The sequence below is a fragment of the Papio anubis genome, chromosome 5 (genome assembly GCF_008728515.1).
Source record: "Papio anubis isolate 15944 chromosome 5, Panubis1.0, whole genome shotgun sequence".
Lineage (NCBI taxonomy): Eukaryota > Metazoa > Chordata > Mammalia > Primates > Cercopithecidae > Papio > Papio anubis.
The window spans coordinates 126,017,742-126,031,729 of record NC_044980.1 but is presented as its reverse complement, the minus strand read 5'-3'; the positions used below and the strand labels follow the sequence as shown (position 1 = coordinate 126,031,729).

Below are 13,988 nucleotides of genomic sequence, written 5' to 3'. Positions count from 1 at the left end.
AGCTTGGGCGACAACAGAGGAAGCTCCCAGGAAGGGGAATCCAGCCTCCACTTTTGGTGAAAACAGTGCTCATGCTAAAGCCTATTGAGTGGGTTTATCAGTTCTGTTCTGATTACGTGATGTCTCTGGCACCTAGGTTTTCCAAGTGAACTCCCTTTAAAAGCTTGAGTTGTGACCAGCTGGGTTTTTTAGAAACTACTACATAATAGCTAACACTTTATTTGAGCCCATTAGTTTTGGCATTTTTTAAGGTAAAATTTCGGTTAGATGGCTGATGCTAGTGAAAGCAAATTCCTCCAGAGTCAGTGGCAGACACAGCTCCTCAGTGATACTGTTCATTTCTGCCCAGCCTGAATGTGTGGTTCACGCACCTTCTAAACACAGCCCTTCTTGCCCCAGCCAAGCCAGTGAAATGTGGAGGTCGGGAGAGTTTGCCTCCTGTGTCTCATGACCTTCTTCCTGTTCTCTGGAGCCTGACCTCTGCCCCAAGCAAACCACACTTCCCCGATTTGGAACCTATCTAGCAGTCTCTTCTGCCTGTGTGTTAATGACTGACAGCATGGCAGGTGGTTCCTTCCCAGGTGTGTCTCAGTTTCTGAAACAAATCTTCAGTGATGGACTCAGACATCCACTGGCAGGAGAGCAACACCAAGTCCCCGCTTTAGCAGGGGCACTGCAGGACCACTGTGGCCATGGTGCTTCGCTTGCTCTGATCAGCCTGGGCATCAGGGGAGAGGATCCACTTGAGACCTGGGGCAAATTGCTTCACCTCATTCAGCCTCAGCCTCTTCATCTGTGAGATGGGCAGATGCTCCTCACCCAGCCTCCTTGTGGGGCTTATGCAGCTGTGGATAGGAGTGTGCTTTGTGAAAAATGGGTTGTCTTTATTGCCCCTGCCTGTTTAACCCCAGCCCCAGGCCCTCTCATAGGTGTCGGGGCCTTCCTAAGCCAGGGCTCAGGGAGAGGCCCTCACAGCGCCATGAAAACACAGTCTGCAGCTTTCAGGTGGCAGGTGCTGGATGTGTCCCGTGCCCGCCTCCTCACCACCCCCCACCAGAATCCTGCACCTCCTCCTCCCAGACCCCATCTCCTCCCTTTTCTTCCCCTATCCCCAGAACCTGTTGAATCAACATCACCCAGCTTTTCCTACTACTGTTCCTCCTCCTGGGAAAAGTGGTTCTGAGACATGGGATCAGGAAGACTCCAGGTGTGGAGACACAGCACAGGAGCCCACCCTGCCCAGCTGGCAGGCCAGACTCTCCACCTGTGTGATTTTGGGGACCTCTGTGCTCTCAGAAGGCACTGGGGGCAGTGGCACGCGCATCCCTTTCTGGTTCCCATGGGGGGGATCCAGAAACGTCAGGACCCTCCCAAAGCTGAGGACACCGAGTGAGGAGCCAGGGACAAAGGGGAAGCTGTGGTCACTGCTCCAGACCTCCACTGCCCAGGCTTCCCTCTGAGCAGGGCAGCAGAGGCTGCTTCAGCTGCTGCAGGCTGACCAAGAGGGGGTCCTAGGCCTGATCCAGCTTTCCCAGCTCCCAGGACACCAGGCAAGCAGAGGACAGGTGTGGAGACACAGGTGTCCTTTACCATCTGCTGCCACGGACTCCCCCACTCCTTAGTCAGTGAGGGACTGGGCAGATCTAGGCAGCTGCCTCACCTGCCTCTCACAGAGGGACAGAGGCATCCCAAAGCCCAGGTTCTGCTGACATGCAGCGATTTGCTCCACAGCATTCCTGGCTCACCGCCTTCTCTCCGAGCCCATGGGGACAGCAGCCCTGGGGAAGGGTGGAGAGGCAGGAGCCGGGCATAGCCTTGGCCTCAGCCAGGAGAGAGCCAAGCCTCCTTCCGAACCACATGCATTTTAATAGGCAGATTTCACTGACAACTGCCCTGCATGTACAGGGAGCTCATTAAACCAGAGTGTTGTTTCAGGACAGCACAAAGCTGTTCTGCCCACAACTTCCTAATCCGTCTGTAGAAGCTGCCAGGAGAAAGGAAACTCATTTTCAGCTCCCAAGGTCAGGACCTTGAAAATAGTCAGCAGCCATGTTGGGTGTGCGTACTGTGGTCTGGGTACCCTGGGTTTGCCCACAGGGGCCCCCACACCTGGGCTCTGCTCTCTGCATGCACAGAGCTGTCTGGCCAGCGCTGGCTGGGCTCACGGTGTCCAGAGAGGGAATCATAGGAGTGCTCGGGCTCAGGCGGTGGGATTCGGGGCTGCCAGCTGTGTAGTCATGGTGCGCTCACGCTTAGCGAGGGCTCAGGCACTCCATTGTGGGCCTGGGTGGGGACAAGATGACCAGGACTTGTAGGGCTGCCACCAGCCTCTAGGGAGAGTACATTTTGGTTGGAGCCATTCGACAATCCCCCATCATGTGGGTGGTAGGCTGTGAAGTCCCAACCGCTCAGCACAGCAAAATGAGGCCCCTGGGAGAGGGCCCCCACCTCAGTGCTGGGCAGCATGCCCGGTGCATCAGCTGAGCTCAGTGCAGCCCCCGTGTATCATCTGTGTAGCCCCTGAGGCCTTCCCCTCACCCACAAGTGTACCTCATGACTGGGGGTGTGAGGTGCCTGCTGTGGGGTGTGGAAAACCAGGGTGCCAGGACCCCTGCCCCTCTCCCTGCTGCCTGCCATGGCCCAAGCATCTTGAGACCCTCACTGCTCCTCAGCCTTCCTTTGCCCTTCAGTGCATACGGTACCCGTTTTCCTCCTCCTCTCCAGTTGGCAAGCATGGCTCCTTCACTCAGCTAATGTCTGTTGGGGTCGGCTGAGCACCAGGCCCCGTGCAAGGCACTGAGGAGGTGTGGAAGCCAGGCAGAGATCGTTCCTGCCACTCAACCACACCTACCCCTCACCTCGCCCTGTGTGCCCCACCAGGTGCTGCTTTCTCAGGTGACGCCTCCCCACGCCTCCCATTTACCTGGCCTCCACAGAACGTGGCACAAAACCCAGCTCAGGGCACCCTGATAGGCTGTGATCCCAACACGAGGTGCGAGAGGAAGGTGTGAGTGAGGGGCTGCCAGGGAAGACTCAAGAAGGTGCTAAGCCAGCTCACACTTGAGGTCTCCAGGCTGTCCCAGGTGTCAGGGTGCATGTCCAGGACATGGCCTGCAAGCAGGAGCCCTTTGGAGAGCCTCTGCCTGTGGCTATGGGATTGGAGGAGAGGCCAAGCTGAAAGGCTTGGGAAGCAGAAGGTGCTCGGACTCAAGGACTGGAGGGCAGGACCTGAAGGAGCCAGAAAGGATGATGAGGCTGGGTCTGGGAAGGCGGAACTGGTTGGGGAGATGAAGGAGGGATGGGAAGGATGATGAGGCTGAGCCTGGGAAAGTGGAACTGGCAGGGGAGATAAGGGAGGGATGGGACAAGTCACCCAGGGTGGATGTCCTGTGGACATAGAGGACAAGGTCCAACAGAGCTAGGCTGGCCCAGCTGGGAATGCCAGGGGTCAGACTGCTGTGGCTTTTCTCAGAGGCCACCTGGGGATGGCTCCCAGCAGAAACTCATCTCCAGGGTATGGTGAGCAGCTGCGTGGATGGATACATTTCACACTGGTGACTGCTTTCCAATCACGCCGTATTTGTTTTCCCCAAGAGGGCCGTGTTGGGATCTGAGACAGTAACTCTGCCCTCCTGAAGCACCCCGGATTTAGCAGAAGGAGCCAGTGGCCACCGATGGCTCCCGGGGCTTTGTGGGGATTGCTAGGCTGGCCCCTGGGCTGCAGACAGGCCGCGCTGTGCAGCATCTGTGGAGCTGAGGGCAAGTGGAGGCTTCCTGGTGTCAGGATCATTTTCCCACCCCAGATAGTTTGGATGCTTGTCCCCTCCAAATCTCATGTTGAAATGAGATGCCCAGTGTTGGAGGTGGGGCCGGGTGGGAGGTGACTGAGTCATGGGGGCGGACCCCTCATGAATGGCCAAGCACTGTCCCCTTGGTGATAAGTGAGTTCTCAGTTCACGGGAGAGCTGGTTGTTGAAAGGAGACTGGCTCTTCCTCCTCTCTGTCTTGCTCTCACTCCCTCTTCACCTTCCCCATGAACGTAAGCTTGCTGAGGCCTCACCAGAAGCCAAGACGATGCTGGTGCTATGCTTGTATAGCCTGCAGAACCGTGAGCCAATTAAGCCTTTTTTCTTTATATATTACCCAGCCTCAGATATTTCTTTATAGCAATGCAAGAACGGACTGATTGACCACCCTAGCCTTCTCAAGACCTCTGCAGATGAAGGCTTAGGTGGGCCTGGAGAGGTTGGGGGAGACCAAAAACAGCCAGGACCTGGGAGGGGAACACACCTGGTTGCCATCAGCTGATCTTTCCTGAGCACAAATGAGTTTCTCAGAACCCCTTCCTTCTTGATGGGCCAGAGTGGAGACAGGGAGGTGAGACCGAGAGGGGCCCTCTTGGCACAGCTGGGGTTACGGGTGGGCTGAAAGGACCACCTCATAAGGGCACTCCCGGCAGCCAGTTGTCAGCACAAAGCAGGGTACATGGGTGAAACTGGGGTTTCCAGGGATAGAGAAGGAGGGAGCAGGGCAGTGCTAGCCATGGGGTATCTGTGTGGTTTCTTTATGTGATTCATGTTTATAAAGGAGCCATAGTCTCGCCTCCCAAGAACCCAGAGGATAGTTTTATCCCAAACACTTCTGAGGCTTTTGAACCTGAATGTGATCCAGTTTTTACAATGTGCAAAAGAGAAACTGAGCCCAACATGGGCTGTAGACCTCATGATGCAGGAGCTATTTGTTAGGATGCAGACTTCTGCTCAGGCTGTGCGTGTGGCCCCTCCACCCAGGGCACTGGGACCCCTGCAGTGGCCCTGCCTGTGTGAGCCTGTTCAGTTCTAACAGTGAAATCATCAGCACCACAACCGCAAACAAACCACACGAGATCAAGAGAAATCAGTCTCCTGTTGCCGGGGAGTATAAATGGGGCAAGGGACAGTCGCAACAGCACTTTTTCCTGGGGGCTTCCCCTGCCCCCTCCCTAGCCTGGCTGGGTGGGTTGTGGGAGAATGAGCAGAGGCACCATGTCTAAGTCTTAAATCACCTTTCACTAACTTGTTAGCTATGTGAGGATGAGATCCAGATTTTTTTCCTTGAATTTATCATTGTCCCCCTCTCCCTCCAACCTGAGTGCATTGAAATGGGGTCCTAAGAAGAAAAAAGTGAGCTGGAATCCCCCCCGGGGCGCTGGTCCTGCCACAGTACCTCTCTGGACCTCCGCTTTCACATCCCCACATGGACAGGCCTGTCAGTGGCATCAGGTCCAGGATGACCAGCCCTGCAGGGATACTGGGGGAGGGGCAACCTGTGGAGCATCTACCAGCCTGTGGGTCCCTAGTGGGAGGGGGAGTGACTCCCCTGCATTCAGAGTACAGGCCAATTCTCCAAAATCCAGCCCACCACATGGCAAATTGTCAAAAGATGCTTTTTCAAACACTTAGTTTCACCCCTACCTTTGTGATCATTGAAATTTATTTTTGTGGGTTTGTGTCCTGCTCCACCCCTGCCCCAGCGGCCCCAGACAGGCATCCTCACTGGGTGCAGGGCAGTCACCACACCTGTGCCACCTCCAGAGGCAGGGTGGGGTAAGGGCAGGGCAGAGGTGTCACTAAAGCCTGGAACTTTCACACTGACTTTCGGCTGCCCAGTTTGAGTTGAGACGACCTGGGCGTATTTGCATAGTTCTGAGCTCCTCTGTGAGGTGGTGCCCTCCCTGGTGGCCAGCGATGGGGGAAGGCCCAGGACATTTGGAGAGTGGCTGGCAGTTCCACTTGTGTCTAGCTCAGTGTGAGTTGTGGGAGATGAGGCTGGAAACCAGGTGCTAGCAGGCCTTCAGTGCCAGGCAGAGGAGCCCACTCCCTCCGAGACAATGTGGGGGAAGGGGCCTAGGAGGTGGTGCCACACAGACCCACCCCATGGTCAGCATTCCCAGGGAAGAGGCCACCTCCTGCCACCAAATGCTGAGGTCCCTACTGGAAGCAGCACAGAGGGGATGAAGAGAAAAGTGTGGCGTCAGAGGAGTGGGAGGGCACCTGGCTGTAATTGTTAAGATGGGGAGAGTAGATGAGATTTTGGTTCATTCATCCCTAAAATGGACCGTTCACTCAGCCAGCTGGCAGCCTCTGCCTGTGCCTCCTAAAGCAAGTGCCACATCAGTGCTGCTGAGAAGCAATTTGCCATGGGTCAAGATGTGGAGATTTCCAAACTGACAGATGGCGGAGGAGTCTTTGGAGAGGAAACAGGAGGCATTTTTCTTACCAAGACCTGTCCTTGGACAAAGCATACATGGCACGATAGGGTTCTCACTGAAAGATAATTTAAAGAACCTACCCAAGACGAAGAGAGAGAGAAACGTCCCATATAAGGGAAAGAGATTTCTCACATCCCAATACTTTAAAACTTTGCTGCCACGCCTCTGCCTAACACAGAAAAGGTTTTGGCAAAGGCAAAGGAATTGGTTTTATGTCACAGTGATAATGGTGGTGACACCCACTCTTCTGAGCCTCCCTCCCAGTCAGCTGCCTGCACTGAGACCCGCCACCACCAGGAGCGGCAAGTGGGCCAGCCAAGCCTGGTGTCTGCGGGAGAGTTGATAGCCACACCCCTGGGCAAGGTTTGGCCTTGTCCAGCTCAGATGAAGAATGACAGGCGGCCTCCTCAGAGTGTAACCACCAAGACATGGGTGAGTTAGGACAGGGACGTATCCACACAGGCGATCTCCCCTGCCTAGGGCAGGGCAGTGGGTGGGCAGCCACTCCCAACACACGAAAGATAAGTATTTATTTTAAGGGTGTGCAAGCCACATTTTCCTTGCTAGCATTGTGGTTATTAATATATAGCACAGTTCTCAACAGTGCCACTATTGATATTTGGAGCCATTTAATTCTTTGTCATGGAGACTGTTCTGTGCATTTTGGGCTGTTCCACAGCATCCTCAGGCTGTGTCCACCAGATGCCAGTAAGAAACCACCCCCTCCCCAAGTTGCGACAACCAAAAATACCTCCAGTCTTTACCAAATGTCTCTTGAGAAAACTTGCTTTGTGTTGAGAAGCACTAATGTATACCAAATGGGTTTTACCCAATCTTTCCACCATTGGGTCCAGTTTCCCACATCCCCATTATACTCCAGGCTCTGCCCACCTTCTATCACACTGCACAAGGTCTCTGCCCCATCAGAGGCTGGGCCACCACTCAGGCTCCGTGCCCCTGTCTCACCCACTCAGAGACTTTTCTTCTAAAATTCTCCCTCGCTATCCGATCACTCCCATTAGCATACAAACACAACACCTTAAAAACGTAACAACCCACTCTCCTTGACCTTCTGTCTATCATCCCATTTCTCTGCTCTGCATCATGACAAAACCCTTCTAAAGAATGCCTCTTCACCTTCTCACCTCCCGTTCTCTGTCCAACCCATTCCAAAGATGTCTTCACTCCCCAGGGCTTTAATGAAACATGAGAGGCCCCAAATGACCTCTGTGTTGCCAAGCGCATGGCCAAATCTCACTCCTCATCCACCTGGAGCTCTCGGCCACACTGGGCACAAGTGACCCACACCCTCCTTGGCCCTTCCTTCTGCAGCCCTACCCTCCTCACTGGCCCCTGCCCATCCGCTCACCTCTAAACACTGGGGGTCCCAGAAACTGCACCCTTAGATCTCTCCTCACTCCACACTCTCTCCCCAGGGATCTCATGTGATCCTGTGTTTCTAAGTATTACTTATGCATCAATGAATTTCAAGGTTGCATGCCTAGCCTAGGCCAGTCTCCTGAGCCCCAAACTCCCATATCCAACTGATTACCCCCTCAGCCCACCTCCCATGGTTAAAGACAGAACCCTGCATCTCAGCTGAAATGTCTATCCTAACCCTCAGTCTTTCAGCAAATGGAACCATCACCCACACAGTTTTTCAGGCCAAAAACCCAGTATTCATTCTGGATTCCTCCCTTTCCCTCAATCTCCCCATCCAGTCAAGCCTGTTGGCCCCTCTTCCAGCAGGTGGCCCGATCAGTCCGCCCCCAGCACCTGCTCTCAGAGCCATGCTCAGTCCGGAGCGCCATGCCTGGGTGGCAGCCTCCTCTATCATCCACCCCCCAACACCCAAACCAACAGAGTGCTGTCCAACACCCTCACCCCTCCCTCCTTCCTGACAGAACCTGTTTGCCCACCTCCCCCCACAGCCACCAACATCCTGGTGCCAGTCAGGGTGGTTTTGCCACAGTTGTTTAGGAGTGATGTGACACAGATCTGGCCAATGAACCTGAGGGGAAGTCGGCTGGGAAGTTTTGGGAGAAGTTTCTTTGTTTTGTGAACTTAAAAAAAAAATCACACAAGTGTCAATTTAGAAAAGGAGACTTTCTTTCTTATAAAGGATTACAGCCTGCAAGGTGGCCATCCTGCGGGCTAGGCAGTGCAGCCTGCAGAAAAGACCAGAGACAGGCGTTTAGAAGGAGAAGGGGTTGGGGTTGGAGCTTTATGCTGAATGTGGTTGGCCAAGTAGTCATATTCTACAGGTTACGGGAGGAGCTGTGGATATTTAGGAAGGTGGTCCTGGTGCATGTGTATGTATGTACAAACATGCATGTAACATATGACCCATTTTCACTTTGGGGTGGAAAATTAACATTTAACTCTATTACAATTAGGCTCCATAGGTGAAAAGGTCTTTTCAGGATGTGAAGGCACTCAAGTGTGCAGCCTGTGTAAACCAGCCAGGATCAGTCCAGGGTCAGTGGTCTTCTTATCAGGAGAAGGTTACTGAAATCAGTCTCTTGTCCAGTCGAAGCTGTAGTTGTGACTTGCGGAACAGGGGCTGGGGCAGTGAGTCGGCCTCCAGGGGAGCTGCAGTTGTTCCAGCATTGCTTATCTCAAGGCCAGAGCTTGTTTAGCCACTGGAGGAAAGGAAAAGCCTTGTGGCAGGTAGAGCGCAGTTTATTCAAGCATAGGGGTGCGAGACTTAACCCTTGCCTGGCATGGCTTTGTGTCCCATTTATAATTTGGTATTTTATTACCACAAAGAGTCTGTTCTGGCACTGGTTTTTTTTGGTTTTTTTTGTTTGTTTGTTTTCTTTTTTGAGACTGGATCTCACTCTGCTGTTGCCCAGGTTGGAGTCCAGTGGCGCAATCTCAGCTCACTACAACCTGCACCTTCTGGGCTCAAGTGATCCTCCCACCTCAGCCTCCTGAGCAGTCTGGGACTACAGGCACTCACCACCATGCCCGGCTAATTATTTGTATTTTTTGTAGAGGTGGAGTTTCGTCATGCTGCCCAGGCAGGCCTTGAACTCCTGAGCTCAAGTGATCCGCCTGCCTCAGCCTCCCAAAGTGCTAGGATTACAGGTACGTACTACCACGTCCAGCTAATTTTTGTATTTTTAGTAGAGATGGAGTTTCACCATGTTGGCCAGGCTGGTCTCAAACTCCTGACCTCAATGATCCACCCACCTCGGCCTCCCAAAGTGCTGGGATTCCATGCACGAGCACCACGCCTGGCCTGTCACTCTCATGAGCTCTGTTTTAACATGAATGCTGGTCCATTGTTGTGTCTAAACTGCAAAACAGAGTGGATATAACAAGGCATGTCCAACCTTTGTTCCCTTCATGGCTGGAACTCAGTTTTTAAGAGTTTTCTGGGGTCCTCTTGGCTAAGAGGGGGTCCATTCATTTGGTGGGTATCTTAGGATTTTATTTTTGTTTATAGTTCTTAAAACTCACATCCTCTCCACCAGATGTGTACCTACATGTGATGCCTCCACCTGTTTGTAGGCCTCCCAGTAACCCCGATGGGCATCAAGGCAGCGTACTGAGAACTGCAGGGCAGAAAAGAGAGAGCCTGAGGCTTTGGTCACATTCTGGAACCATGGAATTAACCTGCCCAGAAAACATGCACTGGGGCCTTCTCGTGATGGAGATAGTCGAATTTCCGAATTAGCCAGCCCCATTTCCAGTCAGGATTTTCTGTTAATGCAGCTGAAGACCATCTCAACCAATACACAGATGGTCTTTAAAGGTGTAAATCAGACCATTTTAGTATCCTGCATAGAATCCTACAACAGCTTGTAAGAAAATCAAACATAGACTCCTCACCAGACCACAGGCCCCGCCAGCACCCCCAACATCTCCAGCCTCCTTTCTTACCACTGCACTCAGAGGGCTTCCTTACTCCACATTTCCACTTTCTGCTCGTGCCCGCAGTGTCATCAGTTGGAGAGGGATGAGGCTTTTCCAAACCCCGCTCCTGAACCCCTCTGCCAAAGTCCAAACCAGGCCATCAGGGGCCAGTGCCCCTGCCCTCCCAACAATTGGGCTCAGCTGAACTCCCTACCCAGGTTACTAAATATTCAGCAAACAAGCTGTAAGAGCTTCTCAGGTGAGCCCTGAAACCAGGATACCGGGAGTCTCCCATAGTGAGGAGCAGAGTCTGATCACGGCTCCTCCTGGACCAGGAGGTAGAGGGCGGAGGTCCCTGGGAGCCATGCTTAGAGAGGGGCTGGGAGGCCGTGAGCAATGTTTCCTTTACAAAAAGAAGGCAGCAGGAGCCCCGTGGTCCCTGGGAGCAGCAGAGCTGATAGCTGGCACAGGAACCCATCATCAGGAGTTCATCAGCACCATGGCACACTCGGGAAATTGGAATCAAAAACAAATACACTGATGTAAACTGTTCAAAATGGTCTGCAGATGCCTGTTTACAAAACACAGCCATGACTGAGCGTTCCCAGGAGACTGGATAATTAAACAGAAAACAAGTTATATTTATTCATGTTCTTTCAGGACGCAGTGGCTTCTCCCCTTCCTGCATGTGAAGCACAGTCCCCTATTTGGAGAGGGCACAGCCTGTGCTGTGGGGTGGAAATGGTGAAGGGATGCAGTAGGGCAGGCTCTGTGTCTGCCTCCTGCTTCTGGAGCGGCCCACTGGACACAGTCCAACCCCAGGAAACTTGGGAGGACAGGGACCCGGATGATAAAGACTTGCATCTATTCTGCTTCCTTAGAGGACGGTTTTTAATAACAAGAATGCCACAGTTTAGAAATCATCGTGAAATCTCATTCACTGAAGGAGACCAAGAAAGTGATCCCAAATTACATTTCAAATCAAATGCCTTGGGAGGGTTAGGGGGTTATCATCAAGACAAAGATGGGACCTCAAGGTTGTGTGGGGTCCCTGGACCTCCCCTCCCAGCCTGCTTCATCACAGGAAATCACACCATATTATGCAAGAGGATCAAGTCAGGAACACGGGAGTCATTCCTGACACTCTCTTTTCTCCCCACCCCATACAAACTATTTCCCAGCCCTGTCCCTTCCTCTTCATCTCCACAGTCACCACCCATCTCTCTCCTGAACCACCGCCTTGGCCTCCTAAATGGTCCCCCTGCATTTTTTTCCTCTCTCCCACCAGTCCGTTATTCACACAACAGCCACAGCGATCCTTCAGCATGCAAATCATGTCACATCCCTGATTGACTTAAAATCCTGATTGTGAGCCGAGATCGCACCGCTGCACTCCAGCCTGGGTGACAGAGCGAGACTCCTGAAAAAAAAAAGAAATCCTTCTGATCACTTTTCATTCCCTTAAATTAAAGTCATCAGTCCTTACCTTGCTCTGCCCACTCCAACTGGCTATTTCCTGCCCCTGACCGCATCTGTGCCACATGCCCTTGCCTTGTGCCCTGTGTTTCAGCCGCACTGGTCTGTTTCAGCTCCCAGAGCACTCGAAGCCCCCACCCTGCCTCAAGCCCTGCTTTTGTATGGGCTGTTTTCTCTAACTAGAATATCCTTGCTCCCATTCTTGTCTTGGCTGGTTTCTTCTCATTTTAAAGATCTTCATTTAAATATTCCTTACTCAAAGAGGCTTCCCCCACCACCGCCACCACCACCACCACCTCACACACACACACATCTTCATAGCCCTCCCCTGCTACTCTCTTGGTATTCTCTCATCTTGTTCTTTCTATCCATAATGCTTATTGTACTGTGTAATTTGTTTACACGTTCTCTGCCAGCCCATCTGAGACACCCCCTCCCCCCAGCCCTTGCTCCCTCAGGCCAGCAGTTTGGACACTGTAGCAACAGATACAGCTGTGGGGTGAAGGAGGTGTACACAAGGTATTCCTGGGGATTGGAGCCAAAGTTGGATCTACTCTTGTTAGAACATTCTCAGAAGGTTCCTGACCTGGGTGACTTGGCTTCTCAAAAGTCTCTTTCCCATTTCCTTATGACTTCTTCAGTGGAAATACGTTAACTGGTATTTCTTTCCCTCCTGAGGGGGGTGTGTTATGTAATTAACACCAGCTGCTATAGATATCCCAAAATCTCAGTAGTGTAATACAGTAAAGACTGGTTTCCCATCCTCATCATGTCTGATAGGGTCAGGCAGCTCTCCCTCAACAGTGACTAGACCGTGTTCTTCACTCTCATCAAATGCATGACCACACAGCCTCCAAAGGCGGGGAGGGGAGAGCATGGATGATGACTGTGTTATCCTCCAGAGAAATAAAACCAACAGAAGATGTATATGTCTTCTATGGAACCAATAAAACATTGGCTCCTGTTGAAGCCAGTGTTTGAGTTTCAGTCTGAAAGCAGGAAAAAGACCAATGTCTCAGCTCAGCAGTGAGACAGGAAGGGTTCCCTCTCACCCAGGCTCATTTCTCTATCCAGGTCTTCAACAGACTGGATGAGGCCCACCCTCATTGGGGAGGGCGATCTGCTCTACTCAGTCCACTGATTCAAATGTCAATCTCACCCAGAAATACCCTCACAGACATACCCAGAATAATGCTCGAACAAATATCTGGGTGCCTTGTGGCCCAGTCAAGGTGACACATAAAACTAACCAAGACAATGACACAGAGGTTGTGTGGCTAGGCATGGTCACCTCCCATCACCTACCATGTCAAACCCAATGACGTGGCCTCATTCTGGCTCTAAGAGAGGCCAGGAAATAGTCATGATGAGTGCACAGGAATTGGAAGATGAGCTGGCATTTGGAAACACACAGCATGGACCCCTCTTGCTAGTTAGGTAAAAACGGTTTGCTCTTCTCCACTGACTTGCTCAGGAGATTCTGGACCCAACCTTAGAGATCTGTATGAATTTTTGTAAATTCTGAGTAGCTCTGTATAATTATATAAGGTAATACATTCTTTTCTCCCTTAAGACACCAAAGTAATAGGCAGTTAAGATACTTTCCTTTTGCAAATGTCTTGAGCAGAGGTATGCCCGTCATCTTTGGGTGTAGACTCGGTAGGGTGGGAGAGACTCATAGACTGGCTGAGCTGACCAAGGCTCCCCCACACACACACAGGAACCAGCGGGGGTGGAAGCGCTGGTACGCAGCACTGTGACAGCCATGCCCCTGCTGACCAGGAGGCTCTGTGCTGTCCACCTCAGCATGGACCCTTTGCTCCTTCTGATGGATGCCTCTCCTGCCTGCCACGCTGTGGCACCCCATGACACCCAGGATGGTGATGTCACAGCCCCTGGGCACTGAGTTCTGCTCTAACTTCCTCTTCGTCTGCACATAGCAGTCACATTGAGGTTTAGTTTTCCCAAAACCAAAAAGATGTATTGGCCAGAGGAGGCTAAATGGAACCCCAGAGCCCAGAGGGATGCCCAGGTAACCCTGCCCCTGCACAGGCCCCTCCTGCAAACAAGGAGGATACTACACCAGACTGGGATGTCTTGATAGCAGGACACAGGTCTGCCGGGCACACAGGGAGGGCTCTACCAAGAAAGAGGGCAACCAGGCTCTACAGGCATCACGGGCCCTTAACCTGGGGTCTGTAGACAGGTTCAGGCCTCTGCTCTCCCTCCCCACTTGACACTTGTCTTCTCTGCTAAGCCATGAGCTCCAGGTTAGTGAGCACTGGGCCTGTTTTTCTCGCCAGTATATTCCCACTGTATCCTGGCTCCTGGTACCAGCCAGGAGCTGAGCACTACCCTGGTAGTTCACTTGCTTAAAACTGCTTATTAAGTCCCTTCTGCG

The 13,988-nt window shown here is 52.4% G+C and overlaps 1 protein-coding gene across 3 annotated transcripts in view; it reads left to right on the top strand.

Annotated features, from left to right (window-relative positions):
* Nucleotides 1-13,988, top strand: part of FSTL4 (follistatin like 4) — a 439,124-nt gene that overhangs the window by 361,978 nt on the left and 63,158 nt on the right. The gene's annotated exons all lie outside the window — the stretch shown is intronic.